This window comes from Saccopteryx leptura, chromosome 1 (assembly GCF_036850995.1).
Source record: "Saccopteryx leptura isolate mSacLep1 chromosome 1, mSacLep1_pri_phased_curated, whole genome shotgun sequence".
Lineage (NCBI taxonomy): Eukaryota > Metazoa > Chordata > Mammalia > Chiroptera > Emballonuridae > Saccopteryx > Saccopteryx leptura.
In genome coordinates, this window is record NC_089503.1 from 271,629,542 (window position 1) to 271,638,406 (window position 8,865).

Sequence of the window (8,865 nt, forward strand, 5' to 3'; positions counted from 1 at the left end):
ATACTAGTGGCTTACTGAGTAAATCCCTGGTGAGCCAGTCATTGCTCAGGCACTGGGAATACTGCAGTAAACAAACAGGTGCAGACCCTGTCTTCAGAGAACTGGTGCGGAGAGTAAAAATAAGCAACTAACAAATAAATAAATAAGTAACATGCAGTCAGTAGTGATAACTGCTATGAAGAAAAACTAAGTGAGGTGAGAAGGGTGCTCTTTTAGGTACGTGTGTATGTTTCTGCAACAGTGTTGTTTTCCCAGAATCAGTTAGTAGAGTTGACCTGAGCAACATGATAAGAAGCAGAATCAGGGTGGGACCAGTTGTCAAGAATGAGAGTGGTGGCCCTGTGGCCAGTTGGCTCAGTGGTAGAGTGTTAGCCCAGCGTGTGGATGCCCCAGGTTTCATTCCCAGTCAGGGCACACAGGAGAAGTGCCCATCTGCTTCTCTACCCCTCCCCCTTTTCTCACCCTTTCTCTCTTCTCCTCCTGCAACCATGGCTTGATTGATTTTAGAGCATTGGCCTTAGATGCTGAGGATGGCTCCATGGAGCCTCCACCTCAGGTGCTAAAAATAGCTCGGTTGTGAGTACAGCCCCAGACAAGGGATGCTGGGTAGATCCCAGTTCGAGCGCATGCAGGAGTTTATCTCTTTATCTCCCCTCCACTCACTTGGAAAAAAAGAAGAAAAAGAAAAAAAAAAGAATGAGAGTGGCATTCAAGGTGCTCAGGAGCCCTTCTTCTCCCACATCATTTCCTGTCTTTATTCTCCCATCTTTCTCCAAGCAGGCCAGGACTTTTCACACCCATGGGCCTTTGCAAATATGATTTTTCAATCTCAGGAACAACGCCCCATTTATTGAAAGCCTTCTCATCCTTTGTGGCCTGGCTGAAACACTACCTTCTGTGTTCATGTATTTTCTTGTCCCTCCAGGTGGGCTCTAGTGAGTCCTCAAGCATCAAATGAAAAGAAACAGAGCTGTTGGCCCAACAACTCTTCCCTGTCCCTTCACTTTACAGGGGAGCAAATGGAGGCCTGGATGTCTAAGTGCTCTACCGAAGTTCAAAGCCCCGCGCGCACACAGCACCATTCTCAGCTGTATTACAGTGGTTGCTTTGTTTTCCTGGTTTTATGTCAGCTGCACACATGTTTGTCCCCTCCCCGACCTCTCCCTAAGCTTCTTGTTCTGGAGTCCTCAAGTCTGGTGCACAGTCAAAACTCAATGTACGCTTGCTACAGGAATATGCGGCTTAGTTAGCTTACCTTCACAGGGGAGAGAGAGCTCAAGGTGCACACATGTTTTGATGGCTTGGCATGCAAATGATAATAATACACATTTGGGTTTAAAAAATGTGTGTTTCTATACATCCACATGTATGCAGTTTAGGTAATTTGTCAATCAAACTGGGACACTTTTGTTCTGGACACATGCTGAGCTGGATCCTCAGACAACAGGCCTAAGCCAGTACCATCTCAGGCCAGAGGGCCCCCTGGGTCCAGCATACTGACTAAGCCAGCACACACCTAGCTAAGCCAGCATACACCTGGCTTCAAATCCAGGATCTTCTTATGCCTAGATGTGACCTAGTGCAGCATTCTGTCCTTGTAAAATACAATTGATACAAGCTGGTCTTTATCGAGTGCATCCTATATGCTAGCTTTTCCTATATCGTTCTAAGCACTTTCAGTCTGGCAACTCAATTAACTCTCCCTGTAACCTGATGGGGATTATTGCTATTACAATAATGCACGTCTCACTAATGAGGATACTGAGGCTCAGAGGGCTTAAATAACCCACCCAATGTTTCATGGTTAGTAAATGGCAGAGTTGGAAACTGAACCACAGTCCATGCTTCCAGCCACTACACATCATTACCTATCAAATTTCTCACATTAGAGGAGATAAAGAATGTGAAAAGGGATAATAGGAGAACTATAGTGCCTAGAATACAGTTTGCAGCAAATAGATGTTAGTTGTGATTAATAATTGTGATTAATGTGTATTTGTGAACCCTTTTGTGTTTGCCAGCCATGCACTGCTTCACAACCAGTCGATCCACAGCAGGACTGTGCCCAGAGACCTGGCTGAGATGGGCTAAGTGCAGGGCGGAGGGCACTGGGTCTGTTCATTGACATACATTCCCATCTAGTCACCAACTGCTTATTTCCGAGAGGTAAAATAACTCCATGGTGTCTGTATTTTGTTCATACACTGCCCTCTGCCATTAGACCCAGGTACTGCACCTTCTGTCTGTGTTGACTGCTAGGAGACTGCTCCACAATAGAGAAGGTGTGGGGTGATTTTGGACAGGCTCTGTGCCCATCACGAAGCTGCCAGCTGGAGGAGAAGCAGTTTCACTCCCTAGCATGCCCAGGCTAGTCCTAGTGTCTCTATTGCCCAGGACCGGGTTCCTATCTCCCCTCCTTCTCCTCTCTGACCCCTCCTCTCACAGGAGGCAGGTGGGGTGGTGGTGATGGTGCTACTACCATCTGAACCTCCTCACCCCTAGTCAGAGAACTTGGGGCCTTCAGACAACTCCTCCTCAATGGGTGCTTGAGGATGTTGATGTTGGTGCTGATCCAGAGGTCCTGGGAATTCGAACCCTCATCCCTCATTAATATTCCCAACCCCACCCGCACTGTGTGTAAAGCCTTGTCCTGGTTATATTGGGGTGGGAGGGCTCTGAGATCAATCTTTTCCTATCTCTGACTCTTTCTCTCTCTCCAGACAATCCAGGCATAGAGGCACAGCCAAGGGGTTACAGAGGAAGGAAGGGATCAGAGCTGAATACTGACAACCTGGGAAGGCTTCTTGGAGGAGGTAAAAGGGACATGAAGTCACGCTGCGTAAGGAGACACACTTTGTACTCAGTCAGTTGGGAATCTGAATCCCATTGTTGGCTTGTTTCTTTTGCCATTTATAACCATGACTTGGGCACTCAGTCTCCTTGTTTCCATGTTTCCTTATTTGTAAAGTGTGTATGGGGGGAGGGTGATATTTTCCTCACAGGATTGGTGTGAAGTTAAAATATACCAAGCAAACTCTCAGCAAGTGATCTCACCACGGCTATACTTGAGACTCGACTGACAAGCTAGCTTCCCACCCGATTCCAATCCCAGGCCAGAGGCTCTCCCCCCATTGCATTCTCCTCGGCCCCCCCAGCCCACACCCATTTTCAGAAGTTTCTCTCCCATGTCTGCTGGTCCCTCACAGACCTTCTCCTTTGGCTCTCTGCTGTGACATGCAGCTCCTGCCCTTGCTGCACGCTGCTCCACGATTCCTTCCCCGTGTTCACTGGTGTGCCCCAGGCCCCTGTGCCCACTGGCTTACACCGACACACCGCTTGCATCCTGGTGCTCATCATTCTCCCCTGCTCTCAGATCTGGAGGCTCATTTTACAACCAGAATTCTGAACTGAGAGCCACATGTCACGTCTCATAGCATGGCAGCCAAATCCCACTTGCCTCAGTGGGGGCCCATGACACTGGAGATGGGGACTTGGTCTGAAGGCATTCTTCTCTACGGGAAAGGTAGACAGAACTTTTCAAAGGGGTTGACTATGGTCTCAGCTCTGGATGGAAGTGCTCACACTTTGATCCCAGCCTCAGGTGCCAGCATCGAGTGTCGCTTAAGCCCCACTGGCCTGAGCCTCTTTATCTAGGCATAGCAGGCTTGCATCCTGGAGGGTGGTACTTAGGACCCCTCAGCACAGCAGTAGGGGGTTCCTTGCAGTCAGTAGGCAGCTCATTCCTTCCACACAGGCTGTTAGTGGAACTGGAAAGTCCTCGCTCTAAGCCCCTGCCTCCAGCCTGCTGGACTCATCCTCCACCGGCTCTGTTCTTAGCTACTCCCCTTGGAACAAATCCATCCCTCCTCACTGATCCAGTCTTTTCTAGCTCCCTTTTCCTAAAATACTCACCTATTTTTTATATTTCTCTCTTGGCATCCTCCTACTTTACAGTTTTCCTCACAGTTTTTACCTTGCCTGTGGTCACTCAGGCCCTTCCGTGCTTCTGCCCAGCCTGGGTGTTTAAGTCTCCCTCCTAATCCTGTCACCAGGGTCTAGCAGGCTCCATTTTCATGTGGGCACAAGAAAGAGTGGTGGCCGGTCCCCCAGAGCTGAGGCAGGAGTTCCCGCGCCCCAGGCCCAGGGGACAGGGTTGGGCGGGAATGACCTCCCCCTCCTGTTTGGACAGGACCCTGCACGGTGCTCTGATGGGAGATAGAGAACATGTCATTAGTGATGACTGACTTAATTGCCATCCTTCGTGCAGCCCGCTTATTTCCCTTGGAAATGGCTAAAGGAAGAGGTGAATCAAGCTTCAAACTTCACAGTCATGATGAAAAGATTAAGGCACTTCCCCCTGCTTCTCTGTTCTGTTTTTTTTGTTTTTGTTTTTGTTGTTTTTTAAATGGATTCATGCAACAAAGGGGGTTGGAGGGTCAGAAAATATCTTACAAACTTCTTCCAAAAATGACCTGGGCTGGAAGCGTCTGAGGTAAAGAGTTGGATGAAATAATACAGAAATAGGAGCCTGATGGTATTTTGAAAAAAAAAGCAAATGGAAGCAAACATGTCCTTCCTAGAGCAAGACTGAGCTTGTCTGACACGCCTCTGTGCATTTGAGCTTAGAGGCAGGTGGTAGGGGTGGAGATTGTAAAGAGTCCAGAGAGCTTGTATTTTAAAAAAGAGGGAAAAAGACTGCTTGATTGACACTAAAGGAATAGGGGCCTGTCAAATCATAAGGCCTGAGAAGCCAATGTGGGCGGCATGGGGAGAGAAGAGAGCATGGAGGAGCTTAGTGAGACACAGGCCAAGATATGCTGGAGGCAACAGGACACTCAGCAAAGAATCTGAAAGTCCCTAAGCCAGAGGGAAGCAGGGCAGGGCAGTAAACAGCGGACAGAGCAGAGAACTGGGGGACTACCGCTTTCCCCAGAGAGGAAAGGACCCAGGGGACCAAAAGACGGAGCTCAGCCAGCCCTGGAGGAGTAGGGAAGAGCTCAGTGGGGAAGCCCGGGGACTCTATGATCCTCCTCTTGAAAGCAGTAGATTCTGGCCAAAAGCTCAGCTCACCTGTATAATCTGAGCCTGTCCTTGAGACTCAGGCCGGCCGCCCAGGGCTGCTGCGGGCTGTGCCCAACATTAGGCCGGGTGAAAAGTGAGTGGAGCCAGAAATTCAGCTTTGCACCCAGGCGAAGGCTGCATCTTTCTAACCAGCACAGAAGCACCCTAAGGGCCCTGCAGCCTGCTGGTTAAACTGCTGCGACACTTCTCTCTTGAGGCAGGAAGGACGTGGACATGCCCCTTCCTGAGACAGAGGAAGGAGTTGCTAATGCTGACGAGAGGACTGGGAAGCCCTTAGACTCAGAAAGGGTGTTTGTAGGAAGATGCCGAGGAGTGCCGCTAGGAAGTTTTACGACTAGCTGTGCTGAGGGAACCACCACCAGGTGTCAGGTCACTGAACATCTTCTCATAAGTGTTCACAAATAGAGGCTTACTGCGCAACGTCTTCCACACTAACGTGGCACCAGGGGGGATGTGGAGCATGCCGATTGCCTGTCTAGGATTTCACTCAGCACAGCATCTACCATGAAAGTGAAACTGAATTTAAATTATTGTGATCCAGCTACCTGTTTTCTTAATAATCTGGAGAGTTCGTGTTAATGTGTGTAGGGGCAGGGCTGAGGGAAGAGGGACTAGTAGCGATGAAGAGTGACCAGTGAATTGCCCCACTAAGTTTTACACACTTGGAGAGATGTCATTTCGATGACCCCTACAAAATACTGGGGAGTCTGGTACTCTGTTCCTCTGTGATATAATGTGTGGTGTTAGGGCAACTGGCTGTCCAGGTTTTCCAGAACAGCCCAGGTTGCAGCACTGGACAAACTGTCATCCTGGAAAACTGGGACAGTCTGTCAGTCTACAGCTCCAGACCGGAAACGGACTCTGGCCTACCGTGCGGGTGCATACCCCACTTACCATGGGACTCAATATTCCAAGACCCAGGTAATTTCTTGTCTGGAAGGTGAACAGTGCTGAGAGGGGAGGGGTTAGAATGGGAGAAAGGCTGATGAATCTATTGCCTGAGCTACCTACCTTCGGATGAGGATAGAAAAACAGGCTTCTTTCAGACTGGTTCAGACAGGCAGAAAGCATTAGCCTTCCGCACTGAGCTCATTTCCAGGGAACTCAGTTTCAAGTCCTTTCCAATTCTAAAGTACTGTGGTTTGTCCTCAAATCTTGTCACCCTAAAGTTAGTTCAAAAGTCCTTCAAGTTTCTTCCTCTTCTCATTGATGACCTTGATCTACAGAATGCTGATACCCTTGACTAGGCCCAAGAATAGTAAAAAACAAACAAACAATGGACTAGAGAAAAATGACCTTCATGATCCATTCTCCAACCAAGCGGACATGACTTTGGACATGTCCTCTTGGGATTATTTACACACTGCTTTCTATTTATCTCCAATGTAGTGTGTTCGAGGAGCAGGACTTTTACCTTCCAAGAATATCCTCAACCACGGTGGCAGAAGATTATGGTGCAAATGGACTCAGATCCTTCAGGGCTCCTGGGGTCCTGTCTCTCGCACAGGTCTCCTCTTGTAACATGGAGCCTGTACTTTAACCTAAAGCACTGCACTAGCTCAGTGATATTTCTTCCCTTCACAACCCTCATATGATTCCACACTGTCTGCAAGAAGAAGGGCACTGGCTTAGCCACCATCTTTCTCCCACTAGCCTCTGCTCCCCAAGTCAAACCTTCCCCTACAGTCCCGCTGGGCTGCTCACTGCCTCTCAGATGCACTGTGCACCTGTTCAGTTTGGCCCACCATCCAGTTCTCAACCCCCGCCTCACAGAGCCCAATGTATTTTATTCTTATTTTTAAAAAAGAATCAGAATTTTTATAACACCTCATCTAAGTCACTCATTTAAGTACATTACTGAATACAGGCATGTGGAGCTAAACTCCAGCAATAACAACAGCAAACCACTTTCATGGACTTCTATTTTGTCTCCTCCAGTTCAATTTCCATTTCTTAGAGGAGAAGGAGAAGGTCTTAGATGTCTCCTTCTTTCAGGGCCCAGCATTGAGTAGTCCACACAGTGACCACTCGGGCCATGGAACACTCATTAGTCCAGTGAACTCAAAGACTGGGGTATGAAGTGTACTCACTAAAAGGTAGCCAGCAAGGTGAAGACGGGGACTGTCAGAGATCCTACTGTGTAGGCCAAAGAAAATTCCATGCAATTGCATTCCCTAGGAACCAGCTGGGAGGGGCAGGCACTTGTGTGTGGCCATCACAACAACACTGTTGTCTGGAAATCCCATTCTATCTCCTCCTCTTCCTTCTGCATCACAACTATCACCTGCACCATCATCATCACCATCCCTAGACCTGGGCACGGAGAGGCACTCATTGAGTGTGTGTGGGACACACACAGAAGGGTGCCAGGACCCCATCCCTAGTCCGTGCTCTCCCTAGCCCATCACTTTGGAAAATGCATAGGCTCAGTTCATTCTGTAGTATTTCCCTGTTTTTTATTTATCACAAGTCTTCTCCAGCCTTGACAATCTCGCTTTGTACCTTTTCTACATTGTAAATGTTCTGTTGTTAAGGCCCCTACTAAGAGGTTCAACTCCCTTAGCAGATAGGGCTCAGGTTGAGCCAGACAGCAGAGGTGCAAATGTGGCCCAGGAGACCCAGGAGTGACTTAGCTCACTAGAACCACGTGTATTTCCCATTGGGAACCCTTCAGGAATGGCTGCTGGGGAAGAGGTCTGGGATAAAATAGCCCTGCATAAAAATGAGTCTTTTCCTCCCTCTGCCCATCCTCATTTTGACTGACTCTCTGAAGCCTAGAGTAATGTCTAATCTAGAGCAACTGCTCACCTCAACATGGGAGAAGTGTCAGCACAAGGAACTCAGATGTCCTGGCTGTCACGCCTGCCTCGTGTGTTGGAAAGTCTTTGCATCTTTGGTTCTGACTTATCTCCATGATATTATGTGATGATAAAGATGGGGAACAGAGACTTTGAAACCAGACACACTTGAATTCCAATCCCAGCTCTGGCTTTACTAGCTGAGTGACCTTGGGCAAGTTCCTGACCATCTCAAGCCTCAGCTTCTTTTACTATAAAGTGAAGTTAGTAACGTGACGGTTGAGTTAGAGATCCTTGTCGTGCTCTGCACAATGTCTGGCACATGCAAAGTGAACAATCAATGCTAACCCTTATTGTTACTGCTGTCACTGTGACCACAGCTGATTTTATTGCCACCACCATTGCGCCTACTACTGCAAGTTGTTCTTCAATCCCTGATGCCTGGGAGTGCTTACTTGGATCCAGCCCCTGGGACCAGTCTGTTGGGGATATAAACCTGGCCTTCTGGAGGCCCCCACAACCCGATTCACATTAACCCTTCCTCCCCAGCACACCTCTAACTTCTGTTTACAATGTTTTTCTGTGATTCTGGAGCACTGGCCCCAGATGAAGTTCTTTGTGTGGATTCCTCATTGATCCTCAGGCTCCCTGGGAGCTGGAGCCATATTTTAGTCACCCCCAGTCAAGGGACTTGTGCAATTTGTTGATGGTCTGAACATTAGGGCTCTCAACAATCTGGTTTAGGAAAGAACTCACTTCAGTTCTGCCCTCTCATGCCCCGGGGCTGGGCCCTGCTAGGAAGGCTGGGAAGCAGGTTCCCGGGAAACGGAGCTTCCACCTCTGCTTCTGGGCTGAGGAGAACCCCGTGGAAGGGAAACTTTCTGAGGCAGTGTTCCCAGCCTACACTCCTCCTGCCGCCCAGCTCACTGTCTCCCCCTTTCCCTTCCTTAGCAGCCTGAGCAGTTGTCCACGACTCTCTGCCTGA